Source organism: Protopterus annectens, chromosome 1.part1 (assembly GCF_019279795.1).
Source record: "Protopterus annectens isolate FY-2018-M chromosome 1.part1, PAN1.0, whole genome shotgun sequence".
Lineage (NCBI taxonomy): Eukaryota > Metazoa > Chordata > Ceratodontiformes > Protopteridae > Protopterus > Protopterus annectens.
The window spans coordinates 844979405-844992624 of NC_056726.1; the positions used below are offsets into that span (position 1 = coordinate 844979405).

The 13220-nt window shown below is 41.0% G+C and overlaps 1 protein-coding gene across 1 annotated transcript in view; it reads right to left on the minus strand.

The window, feature by feature from the left end:
• Nucleotides 1-13220, minus strand: part of LOC122815150 (probable E3 ubiquitin-protein ligase HERC1) — a 5886073-nt gene that overhangs the window by 697469 nt on the left and 5175384 nt on the right. The window lies entirely within an intron of this gene.

A 13220-nucleotide genomic window follows, 5' to 3' on the forward strand; every position in this document is an offset into this window, starting at 1 on the left:
GAGCTAGTTATTTTACTGTCAAAGTCCAAGTAGCAGTCATATCCAATATTCACTTTGGTTTTGATTCTTTATCCCTTGCCTCTTCTAAACTCTGTAAACCCTTTCTCAGGGGTACTTTCCTACTATGGCCTCCAGTGAAGGCTCCCACTCCTCTGTGGGATCTAACAATAATTTTACAAGTCCAGGTTCATCCGCCCTTTGAACCTGCAGCTATTGTGGATTTGAAATTCCTTTCCTGGTAACTATTACTGTGAACTCCAGGCCCTTTCTTCAAAATTTCGATATTTAGTTTTTCACAAGGATGGAGTAACCCTGTGTACTAACCATTCTCTTTTACCCAAGGTGGCTAAGGAAAATAATATTAATCAGTCTACTGTCTACTGATCTTCCAGTCTTTTTTCCCCAACTATCAAAACAAAGGTGAATATACTCTCCACTTGCTTGATGTTCACAGACAGCTTTGTTTTTATCTACACAGGACCAAGTCCTTTAGAAAATCTGATCAATTGTTTTTATCTTTCTCTATGACAAAAAGAGATAAATCTATTGCCAAAGTCTTGCTAGCTAGATGGTTATAGGACTGTATTGCCTTTATTTAATCCTCCAAAAATGTTCCCTTACCAGGAAAAATTAAGGCCCACTGCATAAGATCCATGGCTACGTCTCAGGCCTTTTGGACTAGAGTCTCTATTGTGGACATTTGTGCAGAAGCTACTTGGTCTAATCCTCACATGTGTTACACATTACAAATCAGATATCATATCCAGATATAGAAGTGCTTTTGGCTCTGCTGTTCTTCGGAATATCCTTCCTTGAGGACCACCTGGGGTCTTAGAAGCTACGGACTCAGTCCCACAGGTTAATAGGTTCGTAGGTTCATACTAGGCTATCTGCCCTAGGGCATTTATAAGTCTAGCCAGAGTGTGTATGGCTTTCACCACCCATTTTAAATTAATTTTGCTATGCCCTTTTTCGAGGTTAGTATACTGTGCCTCTGTCTAACAGTGACACAGAAGTGATACCCAGGGTAAACCTACGATCTCCCATCCACTCATCAAGATTCCTCTTGAAGAGAGTCAATGAGGGACTCTGCCTAACCTGGACTGGGATTTTATTCCAGAGTGAAGGGAGCCTCTGGGTTATGAATCTGTCCCTCCAGCATGTCCTATTTATTTCAGTGCTGAGGTTTAAGTCCCTCAAGCGCGTAGCTCGATGGGATTTGGATTTTCTGAGGTGCAGCATGTCCATTAATTCTGGGTTGGACATGGCTTTATACGTCAGGCACAGATCGCCTCTGAGCAGGCGGTATGCCACTGAATAGAGCTGGAGTTTCTTTAACCGGGCAGCATACGGCATCTGTTTGAGCCCCTTGATCCTCTTGGTGAGGTACATTTGGGGTCTTTCCAGTTGCTGCAGGTGTCTGGTAAGGTACATCCCAAAAGGGGCATTGTACTCAATTATGGGCCTGATGAGGGATGAGTAAAGAGGCACGATGACCTCCCCTGATCTAGATGTGAATCCCTTAATGATTAGGTGGGCTATATAAAATGTTTTTCTAACCACTTTGGCCACGTGGTTGTCAAATGAGAGATTGCTATCAACTTGGGTCCCCAGGTCCCTAATTACTTCTTCTGTACTCAATGGATTACCACCTATGTGGTAATTTGTGGTCACTTTGTTTTTGCCAAAGGGGATGACTATACACTTTTTGGCATTTAGCTTGAGGCTATGGCTCTGGCAAGAGTTGTCTGTTTCTATGAGGCCCTTTTGGAGGATGCTTGTGTCAGCTGGAGAGTCTATTATGGCGCCCAGTTTGCAGTCATCTGTGAACTTGGTCAGCCACAGTCCTTCCATATTGGCCTGTACCTCCGAGAAATATATACCAAACAAGAGAGGTCCCAAGACTGAGCCTTGTGGGACGCCACTTGTAACTGGTTTGGAGTCTGACATGGCTCCGGCTATTCTAACCATGTGGGTTCTGTCCTTGAGCCAGTTTGCAACCCATCTAGTGACATAGGGGTTTATATTTAAGCTGGTGAGCTTATCTATAATGCCAGTGGGGTATTGTATCGAAGGCTTTTGCGAGGTCCAGGTAGGCTGTGTGGACCACCTTCCCCTTGTCAATGGCCTTGGTGACTGTTTCAAAGAAATCGACCAGGTTTAAGAGGCAGGATCTGCCCTTAACAAAGCCGAACTGGGTAGGATCCCGTGTCTGTAGGTCCCCAATATCTTTATTTATAAGGTCCATGATGATCCTTTCCATAGCTTTGCAGACCAAGCTAGTGAGACTTATGGGGCGATAGTTTCCAGGATCCGTTGAGGCACCACCTTTGTGGAGAGGGACCACTGTTGCTGTACGCCACTCTTTGGGTACATATCCTGTAGTAAAGGCTGAGACTGAACAGTAGTTTTAGGTTTGGGTTTAGCTCTTCTTGGAGTTCATGTAGGACGCAGCCCGGGACACCGTCTGGTCCCATTGATGCTGTGTTTCTTGTTTTGGAGAGGGCAGCTCTTACCTGAGCATCTGAGATGTCAGGGGGGCAGCACTCTGCTGGGATAGATATTAGCCCTTTTGGTGGGGGGGGGGAGAGAAATTTGCGCTGAACCTGTCAGCTAGGATGTTGGCAATGTCTGTGGGTTCAGTGTATTTTTTGTCATTTTGGACTAATTCTGAGCATATCTGGGAATTCCCACCCAGGTTTCTAACATAACTAAAGAAAGCCTTGTGATTATCCTTAATGTCCTGTGCAATTTTTCTCTCGAAGCTGGCCTTAGACGATTTTATGAGTGCCTGTAGTTTTTTGCTAATACTGATCAGAGATGCCTTCCCTTTTTGGGATTTTGCTCTGTCATGTAGTAGCTTCCTCCTTCTATTGTATAGTTTGTTTATGGCTGGGGTCCACCAGGCAGGACATCTGCCTTTGGAGGATTGGGTCTTGGTTTTATTTGGGATTGCATGATCCATGCATTCCTGAAGGTGTTCATAGAATGCGTTTATAAAGGATTTTGTGATCTGGGCTGTATTATCCACAGGCCCGGGCCGGGGCTTTGAAGGATTCCACCTCGGTTTTGAGGAGTGTGAAATTTGCTTTAGAGAAGTTTTTCACTGTGGTTTTCTGGGCATGGGGTGGGGTCGGGATGTGAATATCCAGTGAGATTAGTTTATGGTCTGATCTTACCAGTGAGGGATACACTTCTGGACTGGAGCATAGAGTCCCCATGTTGGTGATGATCAGGTCCAATATGTTTTCCCTTCTTGTGGGAGTGGTAACAAGTTGTTCCATAGCATTTGAGTTTATAAATTCTAGGAACCTTTGGGCTAGAGTGTTGGAGCTAGAGTAATGCTCCCAGTCTATGGTTGGGTAGTTGAAGTCACCCAATATAATGGTGTTTGGAGAGATCTTCATATTTTCCAGTGTTCTCAGGAAGGCCGAGTGGGGTTCCTGGGTTTGGGAGGGTGGTCTGTAGCAGGCTATAAACTGGAAGGCAGTTTTACCCACTGTTAGTTGCACATGGATAGTCTCTGATGCTTCGTGCTGTGCCACCAACCTGGAGGTGTGGGTATCTTTGTGAATATTGATACTCCCCCTCCTTTTGTGGTTCGGTCCAAGTTTTGGGGCGAAAAGCATGGTATGAGGTATAACCTGGTAGTGCTGGGGTGCTCGAGAGCCTTGAACCAGGTTTCTGTTACTGCACAGATATCGATGTTCTCCATGCTAAGGAGAGTTTCAAGTGCGTGCATCTTGAGGTTTAGACTTCTGGCGTTGAGTAGCATTACTCTTAGTTTCTTATCACTTGTGATACCTATGGAGGTGGGTTTGTCTTTTGAGCCTTGCCTAAAAAGGCACTATGGGGTAGCAAGAGCCTTTGCCAATATCCGAAAGCCCAGGGTGACAGGTGCAAGCCGTCCCTAGCGAAGCATCGTGGCTTGTCGAGCATGTCATCCCAGGCTGACAGGCATTGGATCCCCTTTGAATGACACCAATACTTAAGCCAATTGTTGAAATTGATAATCTTGTCTTCATACTGTGGCATCATTCTTGGTGAGGGTAAGATGCTACTCAAGGTCAGGGTCATACCGGCCTGGGCTACATGCTCAGAGAGCTCCTCTATGTCTCTTTTCATGTAGTCCAGGGAGGTACGTCTCAGGTCTTTCACACCAGCATGGACAATGACTGAGTCATATTTGTACTTGCCTTGGAGTGACCCGAGTGCTTGTGTTATGTGGTGGATCCTAGCGCCTGACAGGCAGCTCACCATGACCTTCTCCTTGTTCAGCCTGGTGAGCGGGACGTCAGTGTGTCTGATGATAGAGTCACCTATTACAAGTGTATCAGGTGTGTTGTTTAGCCTTAATGGCTGTGAATGTTCGGCACACTGGCTTTGTGAGCTATGTGTTGCATGTGTCTTGTTTTGGGGTAGCGGTTGCTTGGGTGTCTGCTTTGGAGGTCTCTGCTGTTGAGGCAGATTTTTATTTAGAGCCTCCAAGTATGTTTTTGTGTGTTTATGTGTTTGGTTTGCTGTCGTGGTAGGTCTATGTGAGACTGGAATTGTAGCGAGTGTGGTTTCCTTCTCCTTCTGACTGGTTATGCCAGTACTGAGTTGAGAGAGCTTAGCCTCCAGTTTGGCTATATGGTTGCATCTCTCACATGTGTTGGAATTTGTTGGGAGGAGGAGAGGGTTGTCTGTGTACATTAAGCAGTTGTAACATTGCCTCAAGATTCCCAGGTTCACCAGCTGGACCAGAGAGGAGATTGACAACTGACCTTTGGACATGCTAGAATAGTATTGGGAATTCCTTTATAATTGAAAAAAGGGCCAATGGGGAACAAGTTACTCAAGGGGAGTTTGTGAGGGTGTAGTGCTTTTAATTTTTTAGTGCTGACTTATATAATTGCTTTAGTGAGCAAGTGCTAGGCTTTAGCATAGGAATAGGGTGTTTATTATGGGAACTAGATCAGTTCCAAGGCTCAAACCCAAATAAGCAGTGCTGCTCGATGCCGCGCTATGCACAAAATCACGCAAAGCCGCGCTACAGCGGGTTTTATACAGGCGGACTTGAAAGAGCTAGAAATTGGCCCAAAACAGCCAACAGACTACCAGATTCCTGTGCTGGGAACACTCCTCCAGGGACAGATAGGCTGCTCCAAGCTCCCCACTGCCACTGGTGAACAAAAAAGCCTCCCTCTATCCAAAAAAGGAAATGGCAACACAGGAACTTTCCAAAAGTCCAGAATACAGCAAAGCCTGTATTTGGACTACTCTAGGTCAGGAAAGACGGGAAACAAGGATAACTTTTTTTTTTTTCTTTTTTGCAACAAACAGCAGGAAATTGCAATAAATATGTAACACAGGCTAGTTCACTTGAGTGTGTGGCCTCAACAAGTAAATGCAACAAACAGGACAAACTTTAAAAGTGCAAGTGCAAAAACAACTTTAGACAGTTTAAAACAGTTCAAGAAGCAGAAATATTTACAGTTTAGCTAGATCGGACAGTCGCCCAGGTAGTAGCAGGAAAAAACACTTTTATCAGGTTAGCAGTCGCTCTTTTAGCCTCTCTGCTGCTAGCACCACTGTGCAGGACCACGAGGAGCTTGGCTGAGTAGTAACAAGTGCAAAAACCTCGCCAAAGCGGGTTTTATACAGGGGGATTTGAAAGAGCTAGAAATTGGCCCAAAATGGCCAATAGACTACCAGATTCTTATGCTGGGAACACTCCTCCAGGGATAGATAGGCCGCTCTAAGCTCCCCACTGCCACTGGTGAACAAAGAAGGCTCCCTTAATCCAAGAAGGAAAATGGCAACACAGGAACTTTCCAAAAGTCCAGAATACAGCAAAGCCTGTATTTGGACTACTCTAGGTTAGGAAAGACGGGAAACGAGGATAATTTATTTATTTATTTTTTTTTTGCAACAAACAGCAGAAAAATGCAATAAATATTTAACACAGGCTAGCGCACTTGAGTGTGTAGCCTCAACAGGTAAATGCAAAAAACAGGACAAACTTTAAATTACAAGCCAAAAGTGCGCTAAAGCTGGCTTTAAAGCAGGGGATTAGAAAGAGATAGGAAATGGCCCAAAACGGCCCATAAGCTACAGGTCACTGGGCTGGAACCACTCCTCAAGGGACAGATAGGCTGCTCAGAGCTCCCCACTCTCACTGGTGAACAAAGAAGCTTCCTCCTATCCAAATAAGGATATGGGCAACACAGGAACTATGACACAAAACAGCCCATAAGCTACAGGTCACTGGGCTGGAACCACTCCTCAAGGGACAGATAGGCTGCTCAGAGCTCCCCACTCTCACTGGTGAACAAAGAAGCTTCCTCCTATCCAAATAAGGATATGGGCAACACAGGAACTATGACACAGCCCAGAGATCAGCAATACCTGAAGACTGGACTATTCTAGTTCAGTAAAGGCGGGAAACAAGGATTTTTTTTTTTTTTTTTTTACAAAGTAGCAGAAATTAGGTACAGAAACACAGTAAATGCTTTAATTCAGCTAGCGCACATGAGTGTGTAGCCTACCAATTAAACTAAGCAAAAGTGCAAAAAAAAAACCTCAGAGATACAGGCAGGAATGCAATAAAACAACTTTACAGAGCTTATTTAGTAAAAGAAACAGAAAAGTCTATATATAGAAAAGCAGCTAAAACACACAAACACTTCAGATGCAGTGCAACCTAGAGCACTTGAGTTGTAGCAATATTAAGGCTATTACAGTTATAATAAATGCTCTGAAATATACTGTATATTTCCAAAATGTTTGAGAAGCACAGTCAGAACACAAGGAGGTTCAGGTGAAGAAAAAAAAAAAAGTTTTGTTTTTCTTTTTGAAAGGGACAAAGGAGGAACAGAAGGCCTTATAAAATGTTCTCTCTGTATTAGGCAGAATGAGCTAATGACACTAGACTGGGAGGAGTGTCACAGTAGGGGCGGGCAACTACAAAGCCACCAAGTATAAGAGCAAGAAGACACCAGGGGAGGGAGGGTGGGAAAAATAGCCTACTGACAGCAAGCACTAGAGACACAAATGAAAGTTTTAGACAGATAAGGATTTGTAAAGATACAGAATAGACAAAGTGCTATATATATATTAAATTTTAAAAATAGTAATCTGTAAAAATAATCAAAAATCAAGATACTTATATTTCTCTGCAAAAAGACAGAAACCCTATCAAAGTTAGGGCTTAAGTACCAGAACAGCTTTTTAGCCTACAGAAATGAAAGTTTTCAGCTCAGTTGCTGTCAGCAATTAATCCAGTCTGCACTGTGTGTAAAGTACCACCAGCTTTTTTTTTTTTTTTTTTTTTTTACATGAACACAAAAGAACCAGTTAAAACAATAGTCTACAGACAGCAATGAAGTTTTTAGACAGATAAGGATTTGTAAAGATACAGAATAGACAAAGTGCTATATATATATTAAATTTTAAAAATAGTAATCTGTAAAAATAATCAGACAGGGATAAAATGAAGAGGACAAAATCAGATAAAGAAGTTATGTTCTTACCATAATGTTCCATCTCATCTTATAGGTTCATAGGTGTTTAATAGGCTAATTACCACAAGGGCCTTTTTAAGCATCCCAAATCTCTGACAAGTTCTGATACCCTTAAGTGTAAGCAGGGTTTTGGGAGATGAAATATTTACAAGCAGGCGCATGGGAGATTAACCATTTACAGGCTGTGTACATTAGAGAGGATAGGCTCCGGAAAGACATGGAAGAAGATGATGAAGGGGGGAGGTCTAGATGATCTCCTGCGTGAGTCAGATCGGGACATATGAACCGTCCCTGTCTGCACTGAGCTAGGGAGCGACATCATTGGAGCAGGTGGAGGGTTGCTCAGCCCCAGAACAACTGAGGGTGAATGGGGCAGAGGGGAAGAAGTTGAAACCAAACTCAGCGCCAACCGAGTTGGTTCCAACACTTTCGTAGCCATCTTAGGAGGCTCCAAGGAAGACCGGGTAGGAGAATGATGCCTGCCATCCTGGGACTCCATAGGCCTTTTGAGTGGGGGTTGGGCCCCTGAACTCGAAGGTGCCCCCGAGGTGGAGGAAGGCAGAAGTACCTCTTTAAGAACTAGCTTGCTCCTCCTGTTTGCAGAGTCTGGGGGGTGAAAACCCTGACAAATGGAACAAGGGGCTTCAAGATGGGGAAGGCCTCAAGCAATAGACACACTTCCTGTGGGCATCTGGTAAAGGAATCTTCCGCCCACAGGAAGTGCATTTCTTAAACCCTTGAGGTTTTTGCTCAGACATAATAATAATAGCAATAACAACAACAATAACAGAAAGAAAGGGAGGAAGACTAAACGACAAGAAACGTGACTAACAAAGGACTGGCGGGAAAACAGGTTTTTTTTTTTTAAATCAAAACTAAGAGAAAGGAAAAAACAGAAACAAAATGGATTATATATATATATATATATATATATATATATATATATATATATATATATATATATTTATTTATTTATATATGTACACACACACAAACACGAAAATGATTCCAAACCAATAAAATGAAATTAGAAGAGCCACACCAGGATCCACTAAATTGAATTTTATTTAGTGCTTTCATTTTTCAGTGAAAACTTCATCAGAATAACATACATCAACACACACTGACCCAACTTACATCCCTCCACTCAATCAACTTAATCAAATAATTGCTTACAGCAATAATCCCCTAAAAGGTACATACCCCTTAAAAATACAAACAACTTAATGACATTAAAATCATGTCTTTCACTGTATATACAAGTATAAAAATACATAAACAAATATAATAAACCAATGTGACTCAACATACATTACATAAAATATTAAATTACATAAACCCTTCAACTTTAAGCCTTAAGATAGAACTTATGGAAATGGTACTATTCAAACCTGTTTTTTTGGTGGCATTTGATCTAATTTGCCATCTTAATTCTCTTAGTTCTAAAAAGTCATTGACTGGACCTCCTCTGTCCCCAATGTACCTGCTCTAAAACCATAAACCTGAAACTATGTCCTTCATTTTTAAAAACATGTGCTGCTAAAGCATTTTTCATATCTATTTATATCGTAATAATGTTGATAGACCCAACTTCTAAGTGCATTGATAGTCTTCCCTACATAAAAACCTGGACACTTGGTATACAAGGCAAGGTAGACTACTGCCTTACTACTACAGGAGAATTTCTTTTTGAGAACATGCTTACCATAATTTGGTATTACTATCTCGGTGTCCTCAATAATATATTTACATTGTAGGCAGAAGCCACACCACCTATTTCGGTATTAGCTTTATATGTTCTCTCAAGTATATTTTTAAAAGTAATGTCCTTTTTGTATACAGTCTTAGGACATGTCCCTACTAGTTCCAAATAATCTTTACTAGTACTGAACAAGTTCCAGTTGTGCCATATTATTTCACTGATACCTGAAAATTGCTCATTATAGCTAAAAATAGCTGACCTTTTAAAACTAGTGGCTTCCAACCTTAGTCCTTTCTCCTGAATGTCACTTCCTTTTCCAAGCAGTGGTGAAAAATAACCCCTCTGCCTCTTGTCAACCACCTCTTGTAAAATATTGTCTCCAAAGACCTGGGGGTAACCTCACTGTATAAGCTTCACCTTCAATACATGAATTTGGTGTAAAAAGTCATCCCACTCGGATACCATCCTTGTTAGCCGAACACCTGCCCTTTTACCAAAGATTTCTTCTGATGTAGTGAGTGAAAGCTATTAAAGTGTAAAAGGGTGTTGGAATAAGTGGGCTTTCTAAAAATTGTTGTTTTAAAGCCCTTTGCATCTCTGTCTTTACTAATTGTGATATCCAAGTAATTTACTGCCTCATAACCTATTGTGTGAGTGAAGTCTAAAAATTCGGTGCTTTCCTTAATGAAGGCCAGGAATCTTCCCAGTTCTTCTTCGTCACTATTCCATAAAATAATTATGTCATCCAAATAACACCCATAATACTTCCAATGTTTTGGAAAAGCCGAAAGACACAAACAAACAAAACTGTTAAAAGAGAAATTCTAGTTCCCAAAATGCTAAGACAATATTGGCAAGAATGGGAGCACAAATGGCCCCCATTGCTACCCCCTTACACTGTTTAAAGAGCTGTTCTTCAAATGCAATAATGTTAGTGTCAAGAACTAGTTCCATAAGGGTTCTGATGGATAAAATACATTCATGTCTAATGTGTGTGTGCTGGCAGAGGTAAAGGTAAAACCAATCAATATCTATGTCATGGGAAATTTCAGAGAATAAGTCCCTAATGTCTATGGTGATGAAAAGGAGTCCATCATCATACATATTACTATTGATTTTACTAAGGAAATCCCAAGAATCTTTGACAATCCACGAGCATTCCTTAAATATAGATTTTAATTGTGTATCTATAAACTTGGCAATAAAATAGGCTTTGGATGCTTTTGCGTCAACTACTGGTATGGGGGGGGGGTGTCACAGCCAAATCCTTATGTATCTTTGGTATACCAAAGATTGTGGGTATTTTTGGACATTTTACTTCCATAAACTGATGTTCCTCAAGAGAAATTTGTCTATTCAATACTAGTTCATCTAACATAACATCAACCTTCCTGTATAAAATATTTTTTTCATTCAGGCTGATCTCACAATAGGTGTCTGTATAAAGTATACCAAACATTTTATCAATATACAAGTTGGTATTCCTAATTGCTAGCCCACCCCCTTTATCCAGTTTGATGACTCTTATAGCCTTATTGTCACAAATATCATATACCAGTTTCATTCTCCCCTATCCATATTATTCCCCTCCATTAAATGCAGACCTTTTTTCATAAAAAGTTTACGTATGTCATTTTCATACATTTTTTCAAAGGTCTGCACAACGGGGTGTAAAAGGGGGGGGGGTTAAAGAGACTGTTTTTTTACATAAATCATGCTCAGTGGAACTAGGGGTCATTCCTTTAAAATAAAACTGAAAATTTAGCTTTCTAGTATATAGTTTTAGATTTATTAAAACTTCGTCCAACAGTGCATCTTTGCTAGGAATAAAGGATAAACCTTTGTCAAGTACACCAGCAATCCTGTTATCAAAAACAAAATCACTGTAATTACAGATACTAAAATCACCACATGTATTACTTAGTATGTTAAATGAACGCTCATTGTTACCACTTTGTTCGGGTCTATATTAGATCATCGAAACGGCAGAATTTCGAATGATCTAATATTGAACCCAATATCGCGAATGCTGACAATAGCGAAGCTGCACAAAACCGAACTCTTTCCTATGGAAAGAATTTGGTTGGCCGTTGTTGTGGCTTTGCTGTTTCCAGCGATGCAGTGGAAAATTACAGGTTGGGTTAAGGAAAGTTTGTGATTGTGCAGACGTTCGGGTTAGGGCACAGGTTGGGTGAGTTAGGGTTAGGGCGCAGGTCAGGTACGTGTGCGATTGTGACAGAATTTGGGGTTAGGGGTGGGTTAAGTGAGTTAGGGTGCAGGTGAGTGTGCGACAGTGAGAATTTGAGGTTAGGGGCAGGTTAAGTGAGTTAGGGTTAGGGCATGGGTGAGGTGAGTGTGTGACAGTGAGAATTTGGGGTTAGGGTCGGGTTAAGTGAGTTAGGGTTAGGGCGCTGGTGAGGTGAGTGTGCAATAGTGATGGACCTTAGGGTTAGGGTCTGGGTTAAGGTAAGTGGATAGATAGTAGTGTATGTGCAGTGTAGTGTAGTGTAGGGTTAGATGTAACTTTAAAATGTATGTGTGTGGGTTGCTGCTTTTTAGTGTGCTTGTGGTGTGTGTTTTTCTCGTAACAGTGATTTTTTTTCCCTGAGATTTGCAGGCAGAAATGACGGCAATGTAGAAAAATACTCAAGACAGTTCCAATAGTAGTAGGAGCAACGGGTTTTATAAAAAAAAGAATTTACAATCATACTTAGACATATTACGGTAGTGGTGCTGTGGTATCATTGTCACTTCACAGCAAGATGTTGTCCTGTTTGATTCTCAGCTAGAGCGTCTTCTGTGTGGCGGCATGCGTGAATGGGCGTGCCTTCGTTGAAGGTTGTGTGTCACGGCTGGTAACTCGGCACATAAAAATCCACTACCAAACATTAGCGGACCGGAGTTCCGCTGTGGCGACCCCTAACCGGGATAAGCCGAAAGACACAACTTAGACATGTTACTGATGTATGTAACTCTGTACGAATTGTAGAATGGGTCATTACTGGGCACACTGTGGGTGCTGGAAAGAGCACTTCTGGCTAACGTCAATTATCAAAACAATACTAATTTCATGAACTTTAATCATACTTTGACTTAGGAATGGGGTCCATTCCTGTCATGGTAAACCATACTTGATCTTGTGATCAGTTACGGCCGCTGATGAGAGTGTAAACCAAGAAGTGCTGCAAACAACTGTAAACCAAGAAACAGACGAATATGACAGCAAAATTAGCCATCAAAAGACAGCACCACTTTTTGTCTTACAATGCCATAAGTCAATGAAAAAACTTTAAATATACATCTTTTCTTTATTCGTAGTAAATTCCAATAAAGCAAGTGTTTTCATCCCAAATACCCACAGGACATAATCAGAATTAAGTTCACCTACAGCAAAACAGATTAAACAGATTGTAAAAATGTATCCTATAAAAATGTATATTTACATCTATAAAAGAAACAAAAATTAAAAGTAATAAATAGCATACAAATTATTTTAATAACTTATTTATATGATGGAAAGTAATACAATTTTAAGCAATTAAACAACTGGGAGGCTAAAATTTGGTCGTATAAGCACTTGTCACTTTAAACCTGATAATACATTAAGGCTTTTAAATAGTCAAGGTACTTGATTTTCACAGTTTATTTAAACTGTTTTGCTGTAGGTGAACTTTATTCTGATGAAGTCCAGTGGGTATACGGGATAAGTGTTTGTTTTTATTGGAATTGATGAAGAATAAAGAAAAAATGTTTCTTAAATAATTTCTACATTGACTTATGGCATCATAACAGAAAAAGTGGTGGTATTTTTTTGGTGGCTTGTTCTGCTGTCATACTCATCTGTTTCTTGGTTTACACTGACAAGAGTTTACCTGTGCAACAAAGTTCTTCCATACCTATTCACAGAAGGCCTGGGCACTCTTGTCTGTAAGGAGAATCCACCAGCTGTATTTATAGAGAGCCTGCAGCAAGGTCTGCCTCTGCATGGAAGAGTTTCTTCATTCTCTTCCTTT